This window comes from Dipodomys spectabilis, unplaced genomic scaffold (genome assembly GCF_019054845.1).
Source record: "Dipodomys spectabilis isolate Male_0828 unplaced genomic scaffold, ASM1905484v1 ptg000451l, whole genome shotgun sequence".
NCBI classification, from domain to species: domain Eukaryota; kingdom Metazoa; phylum Chordata; class Mammalia; order Rodentia; family Heteromyidae; genus Dipodomys; species Dipodomys spectabilis.
Window position 1 is genome coordinate 294,880 of NW_024871128.1, and position 13,796 is coordinate 308,675.

Genomic DNA, 13,796 nt, shown 5'->3' on the forward strand with positions numbered 1-13,796 from the left:
TCCCTGGATGTGAGAATCCCCGGATGTAGGAATCCCAGGATGTAGGAATCCCTGGATGTGAGAGTCTGTATGTGGGAATCTCCGGATGTGGGAATCTCTGTATTTGAGTATACCCGGATGTTTAATACCCGGATGTGAGTCCCCGGATGTGAGAGGCGCAGGCCAGGATCTGCCATAGCCCCAGGGAAGTTGGGGGTTGGAGGTCGGGTCGGGGTCAGAGGTCGGGGATCAGGTGGTCGCAGGCACAGAGCGGTCTGGGCGCGCAGCAGGGCTGCAGGCATGGGCTCCAGGTGTTGTGTGCAGGGGCGAGGGGCGGGGCCACGAGGGGGCGGCGCGTGCACAGCATCCGGGCCACCGCGGCCTCCACGCACCTGTGCGTCGCCATCGGGCCCTGCAGCGGGCGGGTCTCCCCCGGGTCCGCCGTCAGGTCAAAGAGCAGTGGCCGCAGGTGGCGGGTCATTCGCCGCCCCGAGCAGGCACAGGCAGGGAAACCGAGGCAGGCGCCCGAGCACGGCGAGTCGAAGCGCGGAGTGGCGAAGTGCAGCTTCCACACCGTGCGGCCTGCGGGGGGTGGGGGGAGAAAGGAGTAACATCCAGGGCCTCACATCCGGGGATTCCCATCCGGGAATTCACATTCAGAACATCACATCCAGGGATTCACATCCGGGCATTCACATGCAAGACCTTACATCCGGGGATTCCCATCCAGGACTTCACATCTGGGTATTCACATCCGGGGATTCCCATCTCGGACCTCACTTCCGGGAATTCACATCCGGGAATTCACATCCAGAACCTTACATCCGGGGCTTCACATCCGGGGATTCACATCTGGGGCTTCACACCCGGGGATTCACATCCGGGGCCCCACATCCGTGCATTCACATGTGGGACCTCACATCCGGGGACTCACATCCATGGCCTCACATCCGGGGATTCTCATCTGGGACCTCACATCCAGGGATTCCCATTTGGGACCTCACATCCGGGGCCTCACATCCAGGGATTCCCATCTCATGTCTTCCATCCAGGTCCTCACATCCCAGGATTCCCACATCCGGGGCCTCACATCCAGGGATTCTCATCCAGTACCTCACATCCGGGAATTCCCATCAGGGACTTCACATCCGGGACCTTACATCGGGGGATTCCCATCTCATGCCTTCCATCCAGGTCCTCACATCCCAGGATTCCCACATCCGGGGATTCCCACATCCAGGTCTCCCACCCCCAGGCCTTGCATCCGGGTCCCTGCACGCATGCATGCAGCTCCCTCCCCCGCACCGGGGCCCAGCGGAGGTCAAGGCACTCACTTGGGTGGTCGAACCAGCGCACGGCGTGCAGCCGGGCCTCGCAGTAGTGCAGCAGGAAGTCATGGCCTGCGGCCAGCGCCGTCCCCAGCAGCGCGGGCATCAGGTCCCGGCCTTCCACCTCCCTGCGGGACCTGGATGTGCAGGCTTCTGAGCGCTCAGAGACCCAGATGTGCATGCCAGAGCCCCCAGAGACCCGGATGTGCAGGCCAGAGATCCCAGAGACCTGGATGTCAAGGCTTGAGCCTTTAGAGACCCGGATGTGCAGGCTTCTGAGCCCTCAGAGACCTGGATGTGCAGGCTTCTGAGGCCTTCAAAACCCATATGTCCAGGCTCCTGAACACTCAGAGACCCAGATGTGCAGGCTTCTGAGCGCTCAGAGGCCCAGATGTGCAGGCCAGAAATCCCAGAGACCCGGATGTCCAGGTTTCTGAGCCCCCAGAGACCCGGATGTGCAGGCCTGAGATCCCAGAGACCCAGATGTGCAGGCTTCTGAGCCCTCAGGGACCCAGATGTGCAGGCCTGAGCCCTCAGAGACCCGGATGTCCAGGCCTGAGACCTGGGCCTAGGTACTCAGAGACCTGGATGTGCAGCCCTGATGCCTTAGAGACCCGGATATGAAGGCCTGAGTCCTCAGAGACCCAGATGTCTAGGCTTCTGAGTGCTCAGAGGCCCAGATTTGCAGGCCTGAGCCCTTAGTTACCCGGATGTAAAGGCTCCTGAGCCCCCAGAGACCCGGATGTGCAGGTCTGAGCCCTCAGAGACCCGGATGTGTAGGCTTCTGAGCAACCAGAGACCCGGATGTGCAGGCCTCAGCCTCCCCCGCTCGAGATCCCCGAGGCCCCGGATGACCCCCCTTCTCCTCCACCCCGTGGGGACGCAGGCCGGCGAACTCCTACCTGTCTGCCGGAACCCAGCCCCCGGCCAGGCGCATCACGGTGGGGAACAGGTCCATGAGGCTGGTGGGCTCAGGCATCAGGCGCCCTGCGGGCAGTGTCCCTGGCCAGCGCACCAGCCCAGGGACCCGGATGCCGCCCTCCCAGCCGCCCATGCCTTTGCCACCTGCAAGGGAGGGCGAAGGGCAAAGGTCAAGGGGCGGGGTCGGGCCGCTTGGGAGGCCCCGCCCACCCTGCCTCAGTTTTCCCCTCGCCTCGGTGAATGCCGTTGGAACCCCCGAGGCGGGCGCCCCAGCCCGGGCCTCCAGCGAGGCACTGTGGTCCGACGTGAAGTAGACGAGGGTACGGCGCCCCAGCCCCGCACCGTCCAGCGCTGCCAGCAGTTGCCCTGCGGGTGGGAAATGGGTCCGTGCCTCAGTTTACCCCCAGCATCCACCGTGCCTCGGTTTGCCCCCAACATGCACCGTGCCTCAGTTTACCCAACATGCATTGTGACTCAGTTTACAAATTTCCATCGTGCTTCAGTTTATCCCCAATGCCCAGTGACTCAGTTTACCAAACAGGCACCGGGCCTCAGTTTACCCAAATGCACTTTGCCTCAGTTTACCCAAGTGCACCGTGCCTCAGTTTTCCCTAAACATGCACCGTGCCTCAGATTACCCCTATATTTGGGCCTCAGTTTACCCAAGTGCACCGTGCCTAAGTTTACCCAAATGCACCGTGCCTCAGTTTACCCCCATCCCGGTGCCTCAGTTTACTCAACCCACTCACCTTGTCCCCGTGCCTCAGTTTACCCAACATGCACCATGCCTCAGTTTACCCAACATGCCTAGTGACTCAGTTTACCCAACATGCACCATGCCTCAGTTTGCCCAACATGCCCAGTGACTCAGTTTACCCAAATACACCGTGCCTCAGTTTACCCCAATACCCAGTGACTCAGTTTACACAACATGCACCGTCCCTCAGTTTACCCCTATATGCGGGCCTCAGTTTACCCACATCCACCGTACCTCAGTTTACCCAAATGCACCGTGCCTCAGTTCACCCTGAACATGCACCGTGCTTCAGTTTACCCAACATGCACCGTGCCTCAGTTTACCCAAGTGCACCTTGCCTCAGTTTACCCCCAACATGCCCAGTGACTCAGTTTACCCAAATGCACCGTGCCTCAGTTTACCCAAACCCCATGCCTCAGTTTATCCCCAACACACTGACCCTGTCCCCGTGCCTCAGTTTACACAAATGCACCATGCCTCAGTTTACCCAAGTGCACCGTGCCTCAGTTTACCCCAATCCATTGACCCCGTTCCCATGCCTGTTTCCCCCATCCCGCTCACCCCATCTCTGTGCCTCAGTTTCCCCCAACCCACTCACCCCACCCCCGTGCCTTAGTTTCCCTATCCCGCTCACCCCGTCCCCGTGCCTCAGTCTCCCTATCCCGTTCACCCCACCCCCGTGCCTCAGTTTCCCCCATCCCAAGCACCGTGCCTCAGTTCCTGCCGCCCCGCACTCACCCACCATCCAGTTGAGCTCCTCCACGTTGTCGCCGTGAGCGCCGTGCGCGCTGCGGCCCCGGAAGGCAGGTGAGGTGACCAGCGGGACGTGGACGTGGAGGAAGGAGACGAGAAGGAGGAAGGGGCGGGCCTGGTGCATGCGGACCCACGTCAGACCCCGCCCCCATCATCAATAACCTCACCAATAACCGACCTGATCAGGTATTGCCAATAATCGATCAGATGATCGATAATTGATCCTGATCTGATCAGATATTACCAATAATCGATCCTGATCTGATCGATAATACCAATAATCAATAGTGATCTGATCAAAAATACCAATAATCGATCGTGATCCGATCAGTTATTACCAATAATCCAACAGAACTGATCAGTTATTACCAATAATCAAACATCTGATCGATATGACCAATAATAGAACATGAGCTGATCAGATATTACTAATAATCGAACAGGATCTGATCAATAATACCAATATTCGATTGTGATGTGATCGATAATACCAATAATCGAACATCATCTGATTGATAATACCAATAATTGAACATGAGCTGATCAGTTATTACCAATAATCGAACATCATCTGATCAGTTATTACCAATAATCGATCATGATCTGACCAATACTACCAATAATCGAGGTCTACCAGATGTCTCTACAGATCTACTAGATGGAACATCCGGGGACCTGAGGTCTACCAGATGTCTATAGAGATCTACTGGATATACATCTGGGGATCTGAGGTATACCAGATGTCTCTGCAGATCTACTGATGGAACATCCGGGAACCTGAGGTCTACCAGATGTCTATAGAGATGTACTAGATGTAACATTCAGGAATTTGAGGTCTACCAGAGGATTTGAGGTTGACAGTTGACTATAGAGATCTACTGGATACACATCTGGGCACCTGAGGTCTACCAGTTGACTATAGAGATCTAGTAGATGTACATCTGGGGATCTGAGGTCTACCAGATGTCTATAGAGATCTACTGATGGAACATCAGGGGATTTGAGATTGACCAGTTGACTATAGAGATCTACTGGATGTACATCCGGGGATCTGAGGTCTACCAGATGCCTATAGAGATCTCCTAGTGGAACATTTGGGGATTTGAGGTTGATAGTTGACTATAGAGATCTACTGGATGTACATCCGGGGATCTAAGGTCTACCAGTTGACTATAGAGATCTAGTAGATGGCATCTGTCCCCCTCCCCGACCCCAGGCTGACCTGTGGATGAAGGCCTCAGCCTCCTGCAAGAAGAGCCCCACGCTGGCCTCAAACCTCAGAGGCTGCTGGACGACCTGGTGATCCCTTATCAGGAAGCAGTCGGCATGGACGATGAAGACACCCAGGAGGCGGGAGGTGCAGGCCAGGAGCAAGGCCCCACATCCAGGGCCCAGCACCCAGGGCACCCAGCGCAGGCCCAGCAGGCCCGTGAGCTTCCCAGAGTCCAGGCAGAGCAGGGAAAGCAGCAGCAGCTGCGCCCCCAGGTCCAGGGGCCCTTGCAGACGCGCTCGCTTCTCCGAGGGCTCCGCTTGCAAGCAGTCCCCCATCAGGGTGAAGGGGACCCCGAAGAAGGAGTCAAACCCGTGGTTCAGGGGGTGGTGGCAGTGGTCAGTGGGGGACTCACAGTTGAGGCCCAGGTGCCATTTGCCTGGAGGGGAAGAGACGGATGGATGAGTGAATGGATGGGTGGATGGGTGCATGGATGGGTGGATGGATGGGTGGATGGATGGGTGGGTGGATGGTTGGGTGGGTGGATGGATGGATGGATGGGTGGGTGGATGGATGGATGGATGAATAGAGGAATGGGTGGATGGATGGATGGCTGGCTGGATGGATGGATGGATGAATAGGTGGATGGATGGATGGGTGGGTGGATGAGTGGATGGATGGATGGATGGGTGGATGGGTGGATGGATGGATGGATGGGTGGATGGGTGGATGGATGGATGGATGGATGAATGGATGGATGGGTGGATGGATGGGGGATGGGTGGATGGATGGATGGGTGGATGGATGACTTCTCTCTTACCTATGAGGCCGATGGCGTATCCCTGCTCCTGCAGGATCTTGGCGAAGGTGATCTCGGAGGTGGGCAGCCCGCCGGACACGGCTGCCCACTGCAGCACACGCGCCCCGTTGGTGGTCACCATGCCTTTCAAGAGAGAGGAGAAGGACCCTAGGTCAATGATGATGGCGTCCCGGGTCAGGAGGGGGCATCTAACACCTTTAGGGGGAAGGCCTGCTGTGTCTGGGGTAGCCTGGGACCTGCCCACCCGGGGTGGAAAGGACCCCAGCCCTGGGACCCCCCGGGGGAAACCAATATGGCATCGCTTCTGGTTTCCTGGCGTTTCAGGGGGGAAGTCCCAGAGTCTCAGGAATTTGAACCTGAGATCCTCAGAGTAGTCCTCCCCTCCCTCTAGTGGACCTCAGTGCCCTAGATGTTGAGCCTCAGTTCCCTGGATGTTGGACCTCAGGTCCCCGGATGTTTGATGTTAGTATCCCGGATGTTGGCCCTCAGATCCCCGGATGATGGAGTTCAGTGCCCTGTATGGTGGATATCAGGACCCCAGATGTTGGACTTCAGTTACCCGGATGTTGTAGCTCAGTTCCCTGGATGTTGGGTCTTACAACCCCGGATATTGGAGCTTAGATTCGGGTATGTTGGCCCTCAGATCCCCAGATGTTGGAGCTCTGTTCCCCGGATGTTGGGGCTCAGGTTCCCGGATGTTGGATCTTAGTACCCCGGATGGTGGATGTCAGGTCCTCGGATCTTGGAGTTCAGTTCCCAGAATGTTAGGCCTCAGATCCCCGGATGTTGGATCTTAGTACAATGGATGTTAGAGATAAGGTTCCCGGATATTAGAGTTCAGTGCCCCGGATGTTTGTGCTCAGATCCCCGGATGTTGGATCTTAGTAACCCGGATGTCAGAGATGAAGTCCCTGGATGTTAGAGCTCAGTGCCCCGGATGTTGGTGCTCAGTTCCCCGGATGTTGGGCTTTAGATCCCCGGATGTTGGGTCTCAGATCCCCAGATGTTGAATATCAGGTCCACGGATGTTGCATCTTAGTATCCCAGATGTTGGCTCTCAGATCCCCGGATGTCCTGCCCCCACCTCCCCCGCCACCGCTCCCTCCGTTCCCCAGATGTCCCACCCCCCCATACCAACCCAGGCGCACAGGGTAGCGTCCCGTCAGGAAGGCCGCACGGCTCGGGTTGCTGACGGACGCTGCCGCCAAGTGCTGGGTCAGCCGTACGCCGTCCCGGGCCAGGACGTCCAGGTGCGGGGTGCTGTGGGGGGAGAGGGAAACTGAGTCACAGCCAAGAACATACGGGGACCTGGGGTCTAACATCCGGGGATCTAATGCCCAACATCCCAGGAGCTGAACTCCAACATCCGGGGCCCTGAGATCCCACATCCGGGGATCTAAGATCCAACATCCGGGGACCTGAGATCCCACATCTGGGATACTAAGATCCAACCTCTGGGGACCTGAGGTCCAACATCCGGGGATCTAAGATCCAACATCTGGGGCCCTGAGATCCCACATCCAGGGTACTAAGATCTATATCTGTGGACTGGGCTACTACATCTGGGGATCTAAGGCCCAACATCCTGGGACCTGAGGGCCTACATCCGGGCAACTAAGATCCAACCTCTGGGACCTGAGCTCAAACATCCGGGTACCTGGTCTCCAACATCTGGGACACTAAGATCCAACATCCAGGGATCTGATATCCAACATCCGGGGGCCTGATCTCTAACATCTGGGGTACTAATATCTAACATCCGGGAACCTGATTTCCCACATCTGGGGTATACTAAGATTTAACATCTGAGGACCTGATCTCCAACATCCGGGGCACTAACATCCCACATCCAGGGATCTGATATCCAACATCCGGGGACCTGACCTTCAACATCCAGGGAACTGAGATCTAACATCCTGGGAATTGAACTCCAACATCCGGGGACCTGGGGTCCACTAGATGTCTATACAGTTCTCCTGGTGGAACATCCAGGGATCTGAGCTCCCACATCCGGGTAACTAAGGCCCTACATCCGGGCCTCCCCCTCTGCTCACCGCAGGCTGCGGTTCCCGAAGCTGCCCAGGTCGCCCAGGCCCAGGTCGTCGGCCAAGAGCAGCAGGAAGTTGGGGCGCGAGGGGGCAGGGCCTGCTCAGGGGCCAGGGGGGAGGAGGAGGAGGAGAAGGAGGAAGACAAGGGGTGGGGCTGTGCAGCTGCTGTGCGACCTGAGGAGGAGAGAGAGGATGGGTGGATGGATGGGTGGATGGATGGATGGATGGATAGGTGGATGGGTGGATGGATGGATGGATGGGTGAATGGATGGGTGGATGGATGGATGGTTGGATGGATGAGTGGATGGGTGGATGGGTGGATGGGTGGATGGATGGATGGGTGGATGGGTGGATGGATGGATGGATGGATGGATGGGTGGGTGGATGGATGGATGGATGAATAGGGGAATGGGTGGATGGATGGATGGCTGGATGGATGGATGCACAGTGGATGGATGGATGGATGGGTGGGTGGGTGGATGGATGGATGGATGGATGGATAGGTGGATGGGTGGATAGATGGATGGGTGGATGAATAGGTGGATGGGTGGATGGATGGATGGGTGGAGGGATGGGTGGATGGATGGATGGGTGGATGGGAGGAGGGATGGGAGGACTCCCCCTCCCTCCAGGCCCTCTCCTGACCAACATGGCACCCAGGATCGCATCCTTCCCATGATGCTCCCCGTTTCCTGGAAGAGAAGGCCGGAAGCAGGAAGTGGGGAAGAGCTGAGGAACATCCGGCCACCCCAGGGCCAGGCTGCTGTTGCCCCCACCAGTACATCAGTCCCTCACCTCGTCTTTCCAGGCTTGTGGCGGGGCCCTGAAGCCCCCACCCCGGGGCATGGTGGGACATCCTGGGGGGGCTCCAAAAAGCAATCGAAGCCCCCCAAACCCGGGTCCCCACACCTCTCCCCGTGTTCCCCAGAGGACGAACTCACATCCACAGTTCTCTGCCATCAGCGCCTGGGCCTGTTGCTGTCCCTGCCAGCCAGGAAGCTCGCAGGGCTCAAATGTCCACATCACTCCAGCAGCCAGAACTCCACAAACCCCCTCCAAAATAAAAGTCCCCTTGTTCCTTGGAAAGGAACAGGATGTGGTGCTGAAGGGGTAGGCAGGGAAGGAAGGGAAAAGCCCGGAGTTGCTGGGCTGGGCACCAAGAAATTGCCAGGCCTGGCAGAGGCAGGAGGAACGGGAGGAGGGAAACCTCGAGAACTACATGGAGGGCTGCAATAAGAGTCAGGACCGTCAGGGAGCGTGGCCTGTGCCCAGGGGGCGTGGCCTGTGCTCAGTAGGGCGTGGCCAGAGCTCAGGAGGGCATGGCCTGGGCTGGGGAGGAAGTGAGGGACTCAGGAGGGCTTGGCCTGCGCTGGGGGGCGGAAGTGAGGAAGAATTCCATCCAGAAGCAGCATGGCTGCTTTATTGCCTCCGAGTCTAGGAAAGGACCCCAACGGCCAAAGCGCAGCTGGAGCCAAGGTGTGGAGTGCCCGCTCCGCCACATCCGGGTTCCACCTCTCACATCTGGGTCTCAACCCCTCACATCTGGGTCCCAACCCTCACATACGGGTCCAAACCCCTCACATCCGGGTCCTGGCGCCTGCCAGTGGACCTGGAGTTAAGTGACATCCCGGTACTCGCCTCCACATCTGGGTTCCCGGACCTGGAGATCCCTAACATCCGGGTACCCACCCCACATACGGGTTCACAGACCTGGAGGTCCCTAACATCTGGGTACTCACCCCACATCCAGGTTCATGGACCTGGAGGTCCCTAACATCTGGGTACTCACCCCACATCCAGGTTCATGGACCTGGAGGACCCTAACATCCGAGTACCCAGCCCACATCCGGGTTCACTGACCTGGATGTCCCTAACATCTGGGTACTCACCCCACATCCAGGTTCATGGACCTGGAGGTCCCTAACATCCGAGTACCCAGCCCACATCCAGGTTCACGGACCTGGAGGTCCCTAACATCCAGGTAGTTCCCATTCCACATCTTGGTCCTGGACCCTCAGTGGATGTGGAGGGACCTGACATCCGGGATCCTCACGCCACATCCGGGTGCTAGACCCTGTCAGTGGAAGGAGAGGAGTGTGACATCCGAGACTCCACACGCCACAGCCAGGCCTGTGGATGTGATATCCGGGTCCTGCCCAGCACATGTCCAGGTCCCTGCCACAGTCCACATCCGGGTTAATGGACGTGGACTTACATAACATCCGGGTTCCCCACGCAACATCCGGGTCCTGGCCCCTCAGTGGACCTGGAGATAAGTGACATCTGGGTCCCTGACGCCACATCCGGGTGAGTGGACACGGAGGAGGGTGACATCCGGGTCCCCCAGTCCACATCCGGGTCCTGGCCCTTCAGTGGACCTGGAGATAAGTGACATCCGGGTTCCCCAGGCCACATCTGGGTCAGTGGACACGAATGAGGGTGATATCCGGGTCCCTCCCAGTCCACATCCGTGTACTGGCCCCTCAGTGGACATGAAGGAAGGTGACATCCGGGTCCCTCCTAGTCCACATCCGGGTCCTGACCCATCAGTGCATCTGGAGGAAAGTGACATGGGGTTCCTCCATGCCACATCTGCGTCAGTGGACATGGAAGAAAGTGACATCCGGGTCCCTTCTAGTCCACATCCGGGTTCTGGCCCCTCAGTGGACCGGGAGATAGGTGACATCCGGGTTTCTCCCAGTCCACATCCGGGTCCTGGCCCCTCAGTGGACCCAGAGATAGGTGACATCTGGGTCTTTCCCAGTCCACATCCGGGTCCTAGCCTCTCCGTGGCCTCTGGTCGGACCGCAGCTTCTGTACAGCACACGCAGGTTTGGAGTCCCACATCCCGGCATCTTCCGGCTGGGGCCCAGGAGTCTTGCTGGAGCCAGACATCCGGGTCTCACGCGCTTTCCCGGCAACCGAACCCAGCGGCCTAAAGGCAGGAATGAAGCCCCACATCCGGGTCTTCTCGGTCTGTTGCCTGGCAACCGAAGGCACAGGCCTAGACGCTGTGGTAGAGCACAACGTCCTGGTATCTTCACTTGGTTGCCCGGCAACTGAAAGCCGCGGCCTAGCGGCGGGAATGAAGCCCCACATCCGGGTCTCCTCAGTCCGTTGCCCTGCCATGGCACCCAGCGGCCTAGTGGCGGGAATGAAGCTGAACATCCGGGTCTCCGGCGCACGGGGGTCGTGTCCAGGCGGCGCCCTGGGGTGGGCGTGGCAGATGTAGGCGGCGCGCACCTCCAGGCTGCTGTCGGTGCCCAATGTGAAGCGGCCATGAATCGGCGGCCCATGCAGCACCAGCCCGCCGGGCAGGCACCAGGACACCGGAAGCGTGGAGGTGGGGCAGCGCAGCCGGAAGTTGTCACCCAGCGCCACACGCAGCGCTGCCTCCCGATGCTGCCCCAGGGGGGCACAGTCAGTGCCCAAGATAGCGGGGCAGGAGCATGATGGGGCGGAGCCGGCGCAACAGGGGCGGAGTCAATGCCTCAGAGGGCGCAGTCAGCGCCCAAGATGGCGGCGCAGGCGGGCCAGGGGGCGGAGCTGCCTCAGAGGGCGGAGCCAGCACACCAGGGGGCGGAGCGAGCACCCATGATGGCAGGGCAGGAGTGTGACTGGGCGGAGCTGGCGCGCCAAGGGGCGGAGTCAATGCCTCAGAGGGCGGAGCCGACGCCACAGTGGGCAGAGCCCGCGCCCACCATGGCGGCAGCCACACCCACATCTGGGCTTCACCCACCGGGTTGCGCGCCACACACGCCACGGCGTAGCTGCCACCGCTGCGCGGCGCAAGCACATCCGGGATTTCCAACGTCCCACGCGCATCCACGCTGATCCCTCCCTCCGTGCGACTGTGATACGGGACTGGAAGTACCAGCCCGCCCGGAAGTTCCCACAGCAGGCGGGGCTCGGGGACGCCATCCGCCTGGCAGCGCACGCGCAGACACACTACGGGGGAGACCCGGATGTCGTCGTTCACGTCGTCATGGACATCAGGCATGACACGGACGCGCAGCGCCCACAGCTGCACGTGTAGGCACACGGTGGCGCGCCAGCCCTGCTCCACCATGCACGTGTACGTGCCTGCGTCGGCCCGCCGTACCCCCCGCAGGCGCAGACGCCCGTCTGGCAGCACCCGGAAGTGGGCGTCCTCCGGCCCGGAAGTGAAGGCCACGGGCTGCGAGCCTGGCGTCAGCCAAGTCACTGCGCGCGACCCCTGGGTCACAGGGGCACGTGAAGGTCACGGGGATGCTGTAGGGGACATAGAGCTCGGGGGGTAGTGGGGCGGAAGCAGAAGTGGGAGCCGAAGAGGAAGCAGGAAGTGAAGCAGGAAGTGAAGGGGAAGCCGGAAGTGAAGCAGGAAGCGAAGGGGAAGCAGGAAGTGAAGAGGAACCAGGAAGTGAAGAGGAAGAGGAAATAGGAAATGAAGAGGAAGAAGGAAGAGAAGCAGGAAGTGAAGGGGAAGCCGGAAGTGAAGCAGGAAGCGAAGGGGAAGCAGGAAGTGAAGAGGAACCAGGAAGTGAAGAGGAAGAGGAAATAGGAAATGAAGAGGAAGAAGGAAGAGACTGAGAGGAAGAGGAAGAAGGAAAGGAAGAGGAAGAAGAGGAAACATGAGAGGAAGCAGGAAGAGATGGAGAAGAGGAAGAAGGAAAAGAAGAGGAAGCAGGAAAAGAATGTGAAGAAGAGGAAGAAGGAAGAGACTGAGAAGAGGAATAGGAAGGAAAGGAAGAAGAGGAAGAAGGAAGAGACTGAGAAGAGGAAGAGGAAGGAAAGGAAGAAGAGGAAGAAGGAAGAGACTGAGAAGAGGAAGAGGAAGGAAAGGAAGAAGAGGAAGAAGGAAGAGACTGAGAAGAGGAAGAGGAAGGAAAGGAAGAAGAGGAAGAAGGAAGAGATTGAGAGGAAGAGAACAGGAAAGGATGAGAGGAAGAGGAAGAAGGAAAGGAAGAGGAAGAAGGAAAAGAAGTAGAGGAGGAAGCAGAGGAAGAGGAAGAAGATGAAGGATGGTGAGAGGAAGAGGAAGGAAGAGATGGAGAGGAAGAAGGAAAGGAAGAGGAAACAGGAAAGGAAGAGGAAGAGGGAAAGGAAGAGGAAGAAGAAGTTGAATGATGTTGAGAGGAAGAGGAAGAAGAAGGAAGTGATTGAGAGAAGAGGAAGAAGGTAAGGAAGGGGAAACAGGAAATGAAGAGGAAGAGGAAGAAGGAAGTGACTGAGAGGAAGAGGAAGAACCCGCCCCAGGCTCCGCCCCCCCACCCGTGGTCACACATCTGAGGTCTAACCCAGGCCCCAGGTCCCAGATCCCCACACTCCCATCAGGCCTCGCGACCCGAACATCCAGGTCTCCCAGGACACCGGATGGGACGTGGAGGCAGTGGTGGGCAGCACAGTCCTCCCTGGGATCGGCATCCTGGGTCACGGGGGTCACGGGGGTCACGGGAAGCCGGGGTTGCAGATAGGAGGCACCTGGCCCAGCCGCCAACTCCACGCGCAGCCGTGCATGCACGTCGCCCGCCGCGTTGCGCGCCACACACACGTACTCCCCCGCATCGCGTGACGTCACCGGACGCACGGAGAGTGTGCCGTTGGGAAAGGCGTGGACCTTGATGTCAGAGCTGGGGAGGGGAGAGGGAGGGAGGGCAGGAAGGAAGGAAGGAGGGAAGGAAGGAGGGAAGGATGAAGGAAGGATTGGAGGGAAGGAAGGAGAGAATGTAGGGAAGGAAGGAGGGAAGGAAGGATTGGAGGGAAGGATTGGAAGGAAGGATTGGAGGGTAGGAAGGATGGAAGAATCGGAGGGAAGGAAGGAAGGATTGGAGGGAAGGAAGGAAGGATTGGATGGAAGGAAAGATGGAAGGATTGGAGGGAAGTAAGGAAGGATTGGAGGGAAGGAAGGAAGGAAGGATTGGAGGGAAGAAAGGATGGAAGGATTGGAGGGAAGGAAGGAAGGAAGGATTGGAGGGAGGGAAGGAAGGATTGGAGGGAAGGA

At 58.5% G+C, this 13,796-nt stretch overlaps 1 pseudogene; it reads right to left on the reverse strand.

Moving 5' to 3' along the window:
• Positions 1 to 214: 214 nt before the first annotated feature.
• On the reverse strand, positions 215 to 10,231 carry LOC122098016 (annotated as a pseudogene).
• Positions 10,232 to 13,796: the final 3,565 nt, after the last annotated feature.